This window comes from Camellia sinensis, chromosome 5 (genome assembly GCF_055761805.1).
Source record: "Camellia sinensis isolate YWXY chromosome 5, ASM5576180v1, whole genome shotgun sequence".
Classification (NCBI taxonomy): domain Eukaryota; kingdom Viridiplantae; phylum Streptophyta; class Magnoliopsida; order Ericales; family Theaceae; genus Camellia; species Camellia sinensis.
The window spans coordinates 134,964,599-134,979,798 of record NC_138965.1 but is presented as its reverse complement, the minus strand read 5'-3'; the positions used below and the strand labels follow the sequence as shown (position 1 = coordinate 134,979,798).

Below are 15,200 nucleotides of genomic sequence, written 5' to 3'. Positions count from 1 at the left end.
GGCAACAAAGTTGTTTTTTATTCAAACTTACACTCCACAAATTGTTAAAACCTTTGAAGCAACTATTCTTATGAAATCTGTGAGTCCTAAATTTGTGAAATGGTGTTTGCCTCTCAGAGGTTGAACCAAGTTGAACATAAATGGTTATTGAGAGGGAGTTGTTATGTGCAGCTAGGGCCGAGCTAGGCCCAGATGTTGTAGTGGACTGATCTATAGGCCGTAGTGAAGAGGATTCAGTAATTGGACCTGGCTTCTGTCAGCTCGGTCTAAGTAAAGTTATCGTTACCTCGACTGGAGTGGTAATAATCAGCTCGGTCATAGTGTTCAGATCTGAGGTACAGTTGAACAATGACCGAGCTAAGCATTGCTTGGGGACGCACCGAGCTGAGCCTCCAAAGGCTAAGGGGTATCTCGGTTGTTTGGTGATGTTACCGTGGTAAAACCATCTCACTTGGTTAAGCAGTGAGGATAGTGTTGAAGGATAAACATTATCTTTAGGAGTGTGATTCCTGGGATGACTCTATATTGGAGAATAAGAGTTCTACTAGGATTGTGCTAGGCAAAATCTATAAAGGCTCATAACAGAACCTATGGACAGGTATCACAATTTTGACTCCTAAATACACAGAGCTTTTGTCTATTGTCTATTTGCTGACTTAGGCATCGGAGGGGTTTATGGCACACACCCGCCGGCTAGCTCACGTTTGTGTTTTCAGGAAGTAAAGCAAGGATGTTTGGAGGAGCGCACACTTGATCAACATGATTATACGAGAAGAATTATTTCGTGCTCGTACAATTGGCGCCGTCTGTGGGAATTTCACAAAGAACAAAACCTGTTGATCAAGTTTTCCTCTCTAATTGAAAGTAATGTTGCACAATGAAGACTTACCGCAATTTGCTATTGATGGGCAAACCCCGGAGGGAGGTGGGAGGCGCGAAGGTTTACCTTATATCTCTTCCATGGCGGATTTAGAACTCCAGTGATGAAACTCCCGAAGGGACACGAGGGAGAGATGAGGCACTAGCCCCCGTCGCTCTCAAAGTCCTGAGAGACAGAGGCGAAGGCTGGATCCTCAAGTTCTGGAGGATCGCGTGAGGGAGCAAGACGAGTTAATAAGGAGGATGGCGGCGGACATGGAGACAATGAAGCGCCAGATAAAGGGAAAAGAGCTGGCAACAGGAGAGGGGCGCAAAGGCAACACACCCCCTCGCCACTTGAAAGGTCGTGATAGACATACCACACTTTCGCAAGCCGAAAGTAGGAGCCTTAGAACAGGCAACACTCAATCAAGGACTTCCAGGACTCGTCACTCCAGGTCTGAAAGAACGTGGACTGAAAGGTCATATACAGAAGGAAGCAGGTATTACCCCTCGCACACGCACCAAACAACATCTAGGCACACGGAGTTGCCTAGGTCAGCGGACTTGCGGACAGTGCTCGACGAGAGGGCCCGACGGAAGGAGAACACCAGGGCTCGTGACCCTCATAGAGTTTCAGCTCTGCAGCGATTGGCCCCAAGAACACATGGAAATGTCGAGGTAGGGATACCAATACCGCGCCTTGCTTACGAACCAGCAGATAAAGTATTATCAAGGCTACAGAGCTTGCCATTCATTCTGGTGATAGAGAACGCACCATTACTTTCAGGCTTCCATCAGCCCAAATTCACTATTTATGAAGGGAAGTTAGACCCCTACATGCACTTAAGCCACTTTCTCCAAGTTATGGCAGTATACCGGCGGAACGAGGCTCTAATGCGTATGCTGTTTCCATCCAGCCTTGGCGACCTAGGTCTAACCTAGTTCGAAAGGCTGCCTGAAGGCAGCATCGCCTCATGGGCATAACTAGCAGAAGCGTTCATAACCAGATTCAGGACGAACACCAAGACACCAGTGGAGATTGATCAGCTACTCTCCATTGACATGGGCGAAAGAGAGACGTTGAGGTCTTACAACAATCGATATTGGGAGACTTTCAACTAGATTGGGGATTGCCCTACAAATCTCGCCATCACACAATACAAGAAAGGTCTACCAGTCGAAAATAAATTGAGGGACTCAATTACCATGATGCCACCCCTCATGATGGAGGCCCTAATAGAGAGGGTGCATCAACATATCCGAGTAGAAGAAGATAGCGCCCGTGCTAAAGCAAAATCTGGCACAGCAGCAGTACCAGATAAAAAGGCTACCGTAAAAGTTAATACGGTAGAACAACCAAGTAGAAATGGTCGAGGCAAGCGAGCTAATAGAGAGGACCCAGAAAAAAGGAAGTTAAGGGTCCGCACTGTCATCACCACCGTGTTCAAAAAATCAATCTACCGGATTCTCAGTGAGATACGTAATGAACCCTACATTCGGCGGCCAGCCAAGTTGAGAGAAGCACAAAGGGGCTACAACGAGAGGTCCCGTTGCACATTCTATGATGAGAAGGGCCACCGAACTAAAAACTGCACACCCCTGAGGCAATATTTGAAAGAGTTAGTAGCTGCTGGACACCTGGACCAATATATAGAAGGGGGGACACAGCCAGCCCCGTAAGACCCCAACAAACCAAATGGGATGCCGGTCGATGGTCCACCTCAAGGCATAATCAACGTGATACATGGGATCGTCGAACTTTAGTAAGTATGTGAACTCAGGGGGATGATCAAAAAGGCTGAGCACTTGAGAGAGGTATTAAGTGCACAGCCTACCATAAAAAAGGGTAGAACAGAAGCCACGAATGTCATATCCTTCTTAGACAAGGATCTAGCAAGGCTACATTGCCCTCACAATGACGCACTGGTGGTGACTTTGCACGTCAAGAATTTCGACATCAAACGGATTTTGATTGACCAAGGAAGTTCATGCGAAATAATGTACTATGTGACCTTCAAATAGCTGAAATTGGAGGACAAAGACTTGGCACCTGTAACATCTCCACTCGTCGGTTTCAACTCAATGCCAGAGTGGCCAGTGGGCAAGATAATCCTCCTAGTCAAAGTAGGAACCGTGACAAAACAGGTGGAATTCTGGGTATTGAAGGTGTCTTCCACCTACAACATAATCTTTGGAAAGGCATGGCTACACGCCATGCGCTCTGTGGCGTCAACCTACCATCAGGTATTGCGATTCCCTAACAAAACCGGCGTGATTAAAGAACTCTTAGGAGACCAAATCATGTCGAAGCAGTGTTTTGTCACAGTAAATGGCAGCCGTGCCGCAAAAGGGTTCGTTCAGATGGTAGAAGAACCTGAGAGCAACGAACTGTTTGCAGATATCGGCAAAGCAGCAGAGCAGAAGGCAGTGGAGGACTTGGTTGAGGTAAGAATAGATGAAAAAGACCCAGAAAGGTTCTTTTTGCTCGGCTCGTCTTTATCCAGCACTGAGAGAACTGAGATTGTGGAATTCCTAATCTCAAACATTGCAAGTGTTCGCCTGGACGTCATATGACATGCCTGGCATTGACCCAAAGTTCATCTGCCACCAACTTAATGTCCACCCAAATGCCAGACCAGTTATACAGTGCACTCGCAGATCGGCACTCCACCACGCGAAGATAGTGGCCGAGGAAGTGAGAAACTTGCTTGAAGCAGGAGCCATCAAAGAAGTGCACTATCCTAGGTACATATCTAATACTGTAGTAGTGCCAAAAAAGAACGGAAAGTGACGTGTTTGCATGGACTACAAAACAGTCAGCAAGGCATGCCCAAAGGACAGTTTCCCCCTACCACGGATAGACTAATTGGTGGACTTAACGGCGGGGCATAATCGACTTAGCTTCCTTGATATGTATAGAGGTTACCATCAGATCGCTATGTATGAACCAGGCCAGGAGGTCACGTCATTTACAACACCCAGGGGATTGTACTGTTACAAGGTCATGCCCTTTGGCCTAAAGAACGCAGGGGCAACATTTCAACGGATGATCACCAAAATATTCGAACCATTGTTAGGCAGAACTAACAATGGTGGCTTACATAGATGATATGGTGGTCAAAAGCAAGGATGAGAAGGACCATCTCAGGGACATAGATGAAATGTTCCAAATTCTGAAGAAGAACAAGGTACACCTGAACGCATCCAAGTGTGCATTCGGTGTAAGATCAGGCAAATTTCTACGCTTCTTAGTAACCAACCGACGTATAAAAGTTGATCCTTCTCAGATCCAAACAATCTAGGAACTTGAGAGGCCTAACACAGTCAAAGAGGTACAACATCTCACTGGTCTAGCAGCCGCACTCAACCGGTTCATAAGTCGATCCTTAGATAGATGTCGACCATTCTTCCAAGCCTTGAAAGCCAAATTTGAGTGGGATGAAGAATGTGACTGTGCCTTAGAGAGCCTGAAGGAGTACATGACCTCTCCTCCATTATTAGTAACTCCAGTACCAGGAGAAGAGCTCTTCTTGTACTTGGCGATTTCATAGCATGTAGTCAGCGCAGTGTTGGTCAGAGCGGAAGGAATCCAACACTTGTCTATCTTTTATGTTAGCAAAACCTTGCTGGACGCTGAAATAAGGTACCTACCATTGGAGAAGCTGGCCTTAGCTTTGATGATGGCCTCAAGGAAGTTGTTGCATTATTTTCATGCCCACACCATAATCGTCTTAACAGCTTTCCCATTAAAGGCCTTGTTTGAGAGGGTGGATTTTTCTGGACGAATCTTGAAATGGGCAGTAGAGCTGGGACAGTTCGTGTCACGACCCAAACCCGTCCCTATAGGTTTAGCATCGTAACCGGCCAGTAATCTTGGGATTACCGAAGGCCTCTGAGACGTATTAACATAATATTAGGGGCTAGCGGAAGCAAATAACAATATGCAACATCCATTGAGCTGTGCAGACTTATATGGGACAGAAAAAAAAAAAATGAAACTTTTTATATACATATATATACACATCCTCCTTACGTCATTATAAATATATATATATATATATATACAGATTAGACAAAAAGGGATTTAGCCCTATTTACAAAATTCACAAGACTTGTTTAATCAAACAAGAAAACCAAACTTGACTTTAAATCACATAGCCACTTGACTTATCCGGAACCTCCACGGGAGGCACATGAGTTGGCTGACAAAAACAGATCCCAGGCAGATGCCTCTAAGCCTGGTCACGCGTCTGACCACCTACATACATAAATAATACAGTGAGCTAGAGCCCAGTGAATAATAACAGAGTAAAGATTTTACTGAATGATGTCCATACAGAAACGAAGTCTTGTACATAGAATAGATTCATATTCGCATTCTTATTCAATTCATATACAGAAAACAGAATTCATGTTCGATCATACATATTTCATCCGTTAGCGTTAACAGATTATTTACAAAGCATCTTAGATCGTACTTGCCAGTTCCATAGAGGAACCTCCGGCCGGGTAAGGATAACTTGTCAGTTCCATAAAGGAACCTCCGGACTGGGAACTTGTAAACTTGTCAGTTCCACCCAGGAACCTCCAGCCGGGTACAGATAGCTTATCAGTTCCATAAGGAACCTCCGGTACCGAGAATTTGTAACATACTTAAATCATAGCACAATGTCACTTGTAACATACTTGAATCATAGCATAATGTCATTTGTAATATACTTGAATCATAGCATAATGTCATAAATACTTGTTATTGTTGGACAATCATTCATAGTATAAAACATGACATTCCATTCAACAGATCTTATTTCATATACCGAAAATAATTTAACTTGAACATTACTTTACTAAGTTATTACTCACAGTGTTCAAATGCCTGGTTCGCCCCTTGTAGTTGACCCTACACAATTCATTATACACATTGAAGCACAATATTACTCCCTTAATCAAACTTGACTTTCTTGTTTTCTGTCTAAATAATTCGAAGGTCCACTACGCTTATTCTTTCTTTATTCAAATGAATCGGGTTCTCATTTCACAAACCTCTTTTATTACTAAATCATTCTTTTCTAAATAAACCAATTCCTCACTTGGCTTCTTCGTCAAGTATCACTAAGTTAATGACTTATTCTTTAATCAACTAATTAATGTTGATTGTTAGTTTATTAATCCTTGTTGAGCCATAAAACATGTCTAGAATGCTTTGGGAAGAGGTGAGAATAAAAATATGAACTAAATGTAACTTTTCAAAATATGCAGAGAATAGTTGTTCGCTCGAGCGAGCCTTTAGTCGCTTGAGCGGTCTGTAAAAGACTATAAAAAGTACTTGAAGCCTTCAATGTGTGCTCGAGCGTTAGCTAGTCCGCTCAAGCGGCCTGTAAAATTCCAGAATTCTAAATTTTTCAAAAATAGCTTCCCAGCGCGTTTTCAATTTTTAAACCCATACCAATCTGGATCAAAACTTTGAAAATACTTTAGAAAACATAAACACTTATTTGTTTATAAATTATTTGCTCAAAACCTTGAAACACAATATTTAAATCAAAACCCATGAACTCATGATTCTACAAGCCCTGTCAAAATCAAAAGTACAATAAAATTGCATATAATTTATGGAGCTTGATTTAATTACAACATCCAAAATCAAATCCAAAATAATTACTTTCTAATTAAACTTCATATTTTGATCTTAACTCTGATTCTTCATTTTCTTGTCAACTTTCTTAGCAAACATTGCATATATGTAATTCAAACAAAACTAACTAATTAAATATATTCCATAACATGTTTATGTTAAATAAAAACTCTTAAATTGCATTACATGTATGGATTTAAATTTAAAATTAAACTAATTCCTATCTTTCATAATAAAAAAAATCCAAAACCTTGTCTAACTTTAGAATTAACCCCAAATTTCCATAAACTTGATTTTTATAAAATTCTTCCTTCTCTTCAAAATATGAAATTGCATGGCTTAATTCTTAAAATCTTCATTGTGCATGTAATTATTTCCATATTGATTAACCTTAACCATGTTCGTGAATTAATTCTTTAATTTCTCTAAATTACATGCATGTAACAATAAGATTCAAATTCATATAAAATATTCAAAATCAAACCCAAAATAATTAATTTCTAAGTTAATTTCCATAATCATGAACCTAACTCATTTTTTTGCTAATTTATTTTTGTTTACATAAAATTGACTTCAAACTTTTTTCTATCATGAATATTAAAATTAGAAACTTCTTAGATAGCCATTTGCATGTATGAAATTAAGATCAAAACTAACTATTTTATATTTTCAAATCAAAATTTTATTTCTTGAATTGTTCTAATTTGGGTTTTTATTACTTTTCTTCATATCAAACTTAATTTAAGCTCATAAACCTTTAAATCATGAATTAAAGTCTGGAATCTTGGAAACCCACAATGCATGTAAGGTTAGACTTCAAATTTATAAAGGATGACAAAGATCAAACTCAAATATTAAATTACAACATCAATTTCTTAATTATCAAACCTATCTCAAGTTTTCTTCATTCTTTTCCTAATTCTTTCTATTTCCATGAAATTAAACCCATTTACTTCTTGATTTTGGTTGTTAAGTAATCAATCTATAAGGATTAAGCTTGAATTTCTTACCTAAGATCTTGAATTTGATGAACCTTTGATAAATTCTTGAACTCCCCTTTAATTCCACACCTTTCCTAGCTTTTCCTTCCTTATTTCTTCTTCTAAACTCTTGAGTTGGATTTCCAGCAGCTACCTCTCTCTCTCGGTCCTCCTCTTTCTCTCTCTTGGTCCTTTTGCTTCCATTACATTCCTATTCAACATCCCCCCCCCCCCTTCCCTTTTTTTTCTTTTATCTTTTGTTCTCTTTGATTCTAAACTCACCAGCGCGCGCGCGCACACACACACCTTTGTCTCAACATCACACGTGTATACACACACTTGTATAACTGAAATTCTCAGCACACCCGCACAGGCTTCTCTCTACACCCACACACTCACAATTCTAAACTCCTTCTTAATTTAATTCATGAATAAGATTAGCTTAATTTAATAACACTTAAGTCTTAATAAATCTTAATTAGCACATAATTAAATTAATTACAACTAGTCACAATCTCACATAATTTAATTAATTTAATTTTACTTCCATTAGAGCCCAATTAATTATATTTAAATTTATCAGTGCGAATCAAATTTTTAATCAAACTCCCAAAAGGCTCTAAACACCAAATTAAACTTATTTCCATCATCAATTTTGGTTCCTGAAATTATTAAGGTCTTTAATTTCATATTAAACTGCAAAATCTTCACTTTATAAATTACATATTAAATTGAGCGCCTCATAAATAAATCTAATTCATAATAATTTTAATTCTCAATCCTCATAACTCAATTAATTCCAATTCAGACCCAATTGATCAAACCTTAATTTTATAAATCTGAATCGAATGTTTAATTGAACTCCCATATGGTCCGATACTCGAAATTAAAATAATTCAATTCACCATTTATACTATCTTGAGCCATTTAGGCTTTTAGTTTCTAATTCCAAAATAAATCATCAATAGAATCACATACGAATCAATTTCCATAATTTTCATAAATCTCAGATTAAATTAGAATAATTGGCAATAAATTCCAAATCTTTTTAATTAATTAAGTGCTAATCATTATACGTGATGTGGTCGTTACAGTTCGATATCAAGTTTCAACCAAAAACCGCAATAAAAGCCCAAGTTTTGGCAGACTTTGTGGCTGAGTTCACACTAGGAAGTCATCACGTTTGCCCAGTTGATTTAACCGATACAACATAAATAGGAATGGAAAGTGTCGCAGGAGCTGCGTAGCCCCTAAAACAAGATGCCCAGCTACATTCCAAGCCATACAGGATTGAAGATAGGAAAGAAGGGGCAAACCATGCTATTCCTAGCGAGGACTCATCAACAAGTAAAAATTTGGGGCAGTTAGATAGTGAAGAACAAACCCCAGCAGCAGACATAGACTGGGAAGAAAACATCAGTAACACACATGACCCCAAGACATCATCCGACCCATCTACTTGCTGGAAACTATTTGTCAGAGAGATATGGAAGCTCTTTGTGGATGGAGCATCTAATAGGCATGGTGCAGGGCTTGGCATAGTCCTCATCTCACCAGATAGCCTAATAGTGGAACAGGCAGTCAACCTTGGCTTCCCAGCATCAAACAATGAGGAGGAGTATGAAGCGCTTTTAGTAAGCCTAAGATCAGCACTTTTCATGAAGGCCACCGAGCTAATGGTCTACAGTGACTCCCAGCTAGTAGTAAACCAGATTTCAGGCGACTACAAGGCGAAGGATGAAAGGATGGCTAAGTACCAAGAGTTAGTCAGAAAGGAGATCATGAAGTTCGAAGTAGTACGGATAGAACAAATCGGCCAAGAAAAAAATAGCAGAGCAAACGAACTAGCAGGTTTTGCTTCAATAGTAGACACATCTATCCCACACCCACTACTGATCGACTTCCTACCCAGACCAAGCATTGAAGAACCCAAAGTAGCTGAGGTATGTTGCGCCGAACTAGACCCTTCATGGATGGATCCCATTATAGTATTCTTAAAAGACGACATCTTACCTGAAGAGAAGAAAGAGGCCAACAAAATAAGAGCAAAGTCACAGTGATTTTGGCTTTCTCCATCATTGGCGCTGTACAAAAAATCATTCACAAGACCTTACTTGAAATGTGTCCATCCTAGCAAGGTCAAGGCGTTTTTGTTCGAGATACATGAAGGAGTATGCGGAAGCCACCAAGGGGGAAGATCATTGGCCTATAGAGCAATTTCACAAGGATACTGGTGGCCATACATGCAAGCAGACTCTGAGAAATATGTCAAGAAGTGCGAGAAATGTCAGAAGTTCGCACACCAGATACACCAACCAGCCAGAGACCTTCTACCATTAACTAGCCCATGGCCCTTCGCAATGTGGGGCCTAGACATAGTGGGACCATTTCCAACAACACCCGACAACAGAAAGTTCTTTCTCGCAGCAACAGACTACTTCACAAACTGGGTGGAGGCTGAAGCACTCGCATCAATAAAAGAGAAAGACGTAAAGAAGTTCGTCTGGCAGAATATCATAACCTGATTCGGCATACCCAAAGCTCTGATATCTAACAATGGCACTCAGTTCGATGGCAAAATCTTCAGAGGTTTTTGCAAAGAATACAAGATAGAATTCTACAACTCTATACCAGCATATCCTCAAGCAAATGGCCAGGCAGAAGCTTCAAACAAAGTCGTCTTAGATGGCTTAAAGAAAAGGTTGGAAAAAGCAAAAAGCAAGTGGGCTGAGGAGCTTCCTCATGTTTTATGGGCTTACCGTACCACACCTCGGCGGTCAACTGGTGAAACCCCTTTTTCTTTGGCCTGTAGCATGGAGGCCGTAATCCCGTTGGAAATAGGCCTCCCCACCATTAGAAGTGAAAATTTTGACCCAGACTTGAATGGAGAAGCCATAACCTTGGAACTTGACCTGGTAGAAGAGAGAAGGGAAAAAGCTCTAATTCATATTACCTCATACCAGCAGGAGTTATCCAAAAAATATAACAAAACAGTGCATCCGAGGCAATTCAAGATTGGGGATTATGTATTACGCAAAGTAATGGGCAACATTTTGGTACCCGGAGATGGCAAGCTAGGACCTAACTGGGAAAGACCATACAAAGTGGTTGGTTTAGCAGGAAAATGGGCATATCACTTGAAAGATGAAGACAGCTAGGCTATTCCTAGGCCATGGAACACGGCAAACCTCAAGTTATTTTATTTTTAGTTTTCTCTTAGAATATTTGTAATTTTTTCTTTTTCCCTAAATAAAACAAGTAGTTTTTCAGCACAAGTCTTCCTACGGTAATAATTGTTCTCAGTCAATGCCGGCAAGGAGCAACCAGAAAGTTTGGTAAGAATACCCAAACATCGAGCTCTCTTCAGCCAAGATTAGAATTTAGGCTGAAAAATGTTGGCAAGAATAACCAACATTTAGCTCTCTTCAGTCGAGATCAGGATCTAGGCTAAAGAGGTTAGAAGGAATAACCAACATTTAGCTCTCTTCAGCAGAGATCAGGATCTAAGCTGAAGAGGTTGGCAGGAATAACCGACAGTTAGCTCTCTTCAGCTGAGATCAGGATCTAGGCTGAAGAGGTTGGCAGGAATAACCAACAGTTAGCTCTCTTCAGCCAAGATCAGGATCTAGGCTGAAGATGTTGGCAGGAATAACCAACATTTACTTCTCTTAAGCCAAGATCAGGATCTAGGCTGAAGAGGTTGGCAGGAATAACCAACATTTAGCTCTCTTCAGCCGAGATCAGGATCTAGGCTGAAGAGGTGGGCAAGAATAACCAACATTTAGTTCTCTTCAGCCGAGATATGGATCCAGGCTGAAGAAAGTTGGCATGTATGACCAAAACATTTACTTCTCTTCAGTCGAGATAAAGTTCTGAGTTGAAGAAAGCTGGTAGGAGTGACTAGCGTTTACTTCTCTAGATCAAAGAAAGTTGGCAAGCCCAACACATAGCAAGGTCAGCAGATTATGAAGTTAATAAACCGAGATGGCTACCTCGGCCAAAAAGTTCCAGACATGCCAATTAAATTTGAGAGTCAAATACAAGCAGGATATGAACCGAACAAAAAGAAAGTAGATTTCATTCAAGATTCAAAACAAAGCTACAAGCGTTGGGGCTTCGGCCCGGTTACAAGTGCTTTCAAAAATTGGTATCAAAAAAAGAAAATACAAGATCAAGCAAATAGATCATCCAGATCTGCATCCAGGTCAACTCGAGTTTCACCACTTGGTAGCCCGGTTTTAGCGAGAAGGTCGGTCACATCTTCAACTGTACTGGGCACCAGCGGCTCCACCTGAGTTGACCGAGCAGTTTGGAGACCGTGTTCATTGGTGGTAGTTAGGGCGTTGTTCAGTTCTGGGGATGCTTCATTTTCCTCCCCTACTTGGAGCAATTTTTGTTGAATGGCATTGGTGTAGTCTGCCATATAACTCGGAATGAAGTGGGAAGGAGGGCTCTGGAAGACCTCGGTTTCTTGGCCATAACTAAGCTTGGACACAGCTGCCTTCCATCCGCATTTGAAAAATATGTCCTTTGTAGCTTCACATTGCAGGATGTAGGTGGCCTCCCCTTCTTTGTCGCTGCGGTCCTCAGGATCGTTTGCGCTCTTTTGCAGCTCGGCAATCTCAGCATCCTTTTTTTTTTTCAAGCTTGGCTAGTTCGTGCAAGTAGCTGTCTTTTAGCGCGGCCAGAGCTTTCTGCTTGTCCGCTTCTGCCGCATTGACCAGCGCGATATGGTGGGTAATGTCGAATTCGAGCTCGGTCGTTTTTTGCTTGGCCTCATTTAGCTCGGCTGTTTTGGTATTTGCATCTGCAATAGCCAGCCATGCCGTCTTATGCAGCTCCAGCACGCGCTTGTGAGCAACGTGATTCTTTTGCATGGCCTACAAAAGGAGAGAAAGCAATTATGATTAACATCGAGCGAACAGACGTGTGAAATGGAGAACAAACGAAGGGAGCACTTACCAGCACCATCGACTTGGTTGTCGAGAAGATAGCCTTTAGCTCGGTTAGGTGCCATGATGCTCCATGTCGGCTGACAGACACACGCTTTTGGCAAGGTTAAAGGCAAGTGCGTGGTCTTTTTCTGCAACCACCGAGTCAGTATTTGAAATAGCTTGGTTCTTGAATGTTGTTTTTGGTGCCCATTCTGAAGGACTAGCTCGGTCAGTGTGGACAGGCTCAGGGTTCGGTGGTGTTATTTTAGGAAGCACGTGGTCCTCTTCATCGATCAACCGCTGCTGCTCAGTCGAAGAGGTGCGGACACACTTATTCGACCGAGATGACGAAGCCTGGGCTGTTAGGAGGGCCACCACGGCCTCCTATGTTTATCCAGATTATGATGTCTCGGTTTGATCCCCACTGGCTCGAGTAATTTTGGTGATCAGGGCTCGGACAGCTCGGCGTTTTGCCATCTCTTGTTCTTCGGTTAAGGGAATAAGGTTGATTTGGAGAAGAGTTGGATTTGGTTTTGGTGAAGGTTCGAGAAGGAAGTCAGTTACCCTGGTCTTCCTCCTTCCACTATATCTGTATGTAGGTTCAAAATTAAGTAGCTCGGCTCAACCTCGATCGTGGTACCGAAGCGCGGTGCGGAGTGCGTCTAGGTTGGGGTATTGGTATTGTGACTTTAGCTGGTTCAAGTCTACATATGGAGAAAGGCAACGGTTAGCGCGGTGTAAAAGTTGTAAACGACAAATGTAAAAAACGGACAAACTAAGCCGAGGTATTCATACAAGTTGTTCCTTTATTCCAGTTAATACTATAGCCCGGTATCCGGGCTTCCTGGTCTTCAAAATTGCCAGAAACCCAGAAGAAGTCATCGTCATTCATGTCTTTGTTCGGTGTATTTTTAATTATTTTCTCTCGGCGTCTTCTTATTCTTAAATAATATACCCAACCGTCCTCATTCTGGCCGAGCGAGTATTGATGGAATAGCTCGGCTAGACTGAGGTTGAGGCCAAATCGGCAGTTTAGCTTAACGATACCATTTATTATTTTATATGAATTTGTGGAAAGTTGGGTAGGATAGAGTCTTGTCTGCCTAAGGAATTCACAAAGGAGAGGCTGGACTGGGAATCGGAGACTGGCCTCGACAATGGATATTACGGTGAATGGAACGAAACCTGGTTTTCCCCAGAGTGTGGTATCTAGTTCTGTTAAAGAGAGATGAACATCTTCAGGGATATTGTAGTCCTTGCGGAATTCGGCCATGGCCCCGGGTGAGTTTACTAAGAATTGGTATTTATCCATTTCAAATAAAATTATGTATAAAATTAGCCCGAGATCTTAGCTCGGTGCTGAGATGATGTTGAGTATCTCGGTTGAGCCTGCAAAGGTGTGTCTGGCCAACCTAGTCAATCTGCAAAGTGGAGATAAAAAGTGTTATGCCCAGATCATTGAGCCGGGCTAAAAAAAGAAGGATGAATAAAAGTAAAACCTAGTACGGTTCAAGGGAGTGTAGCCCGTTTTTAGTTCGGTTATGACCCAAGAAGAGGCTCCAGGTTTTTAGATCGGTCGTGACGCCAGGGATGGCTCCAGGTTTTAGCTCGGTCCATGGGTAAGGCTTCTAGTTCGGTCTAAAACGCACCTATGGCAAACAAAGTTCCTATCATGGTCGTAGTATTATTTTGGATCAAAAGCATCATTTTATAGATTGTTTGTGAATCTAGTGGAGAATCTCTATTACATGGTTTTTGGGACCAAGTGGTTCTTTCCCGTTGATATGAAAGCTATATTAGTGTGTTTTGAAAAACATACATATACTATGCTATGTATTGCTATACTGTACAAAATAAACGAAAAGGAAAAAGATTAGAGCCACTTACAACTTTGAGATGGAGGGAAGGAGATCAAGATCGTAAGAATGGCATAAAAATGCAAGCTTTACAGGAGGTACGGTCGTGAAAATGGAGGCTCAGAGGACAAGTGCAAGAAGATGAATTGTTCAATGGTGTATTTGGTTCGAATAGTAGGGTTTTTTGTATAGAGCATAGGTTTGGACGGGACTGTTCAAAATTTGCGAGGTTCAAAGACGGCTGTGACAGCTATACTTGGCCAATGGGAGCCTACTGTAGACACCCCATTTTTGACCGTCCTCAAGACTTGGACGTCATCGTTTGAACACTTGATGATCATTCATGCTCGTGTTCATTTTGAGTTCCCGAAGGTCTCGGCTGCGCGCCTTACCTTAGGATCTCTCAACTTGTCTGTTTTGTGCTTGGTTGTGGACTAAGGACTTGTGGTTTTGCTTCTGAGGGAAGATGGTGGATTGTTTGCCATCCCCTCAACCCACCAGCCAAGGCTTGGAGCCATCGGCCTTGTTTTCTTGCCATCGGCCAAAAGTGTCGGCCGATCGGCACCTTTTTTCGTTGGCCTGCCATTATTTTGGTTGATCGGCCATATTTTTTGGCCGAGGCCTTTTCTTTGCCTTTTTCAGGCATTGTGCATGCCAGCTGTGCCAGCTGGTGAGCATAGACCCTCCCCTCTATACACGTGTATGGAGGGATTTGCACCTTGTGTTAGCTTCTTCAAGAAGCCTTGGAATTAGATTCTTATAAGAAGGGAGCTCCTCCCCCATTCCCAAGGGTTCTAGAAATCTTATATACAAGTTAGATATATCTCTTTCTCTATATATATCTCTCTCTCTAGATTTGTGCGTGTGTTTGAGCTCAAAAGTGTGTTTTGTTCTTACTATTGCACACAAACACCTAGCACTACATTATCCTTGG

The 15,200-nt window shown here is 41.5% G+C and overlaps 1 long non-coding RNA gene across 1 annotated transcript; it reads right to left on the bottom strand.

The window, feature by feature from the left end:
- Positions 1-4,844: 4,844 nt before the first annotated feature.
- Positions 4,845-7,710, bottom strand: LOC114310396 (uncharacterized). The gene is made up of 2 exons (XR_003646112.2): positions 7,507-7,710; positions 4,845-5,119 (listed from the first exon to the last, which is right to left on the bottom strand). It is a non-coding gene; the product is annotated as an uncharacterized LOC114310396 (long non-coding RNA).
- Between the last annotated feature and the right edge of the window lie 7,490 nt (positions 7,711-15,200).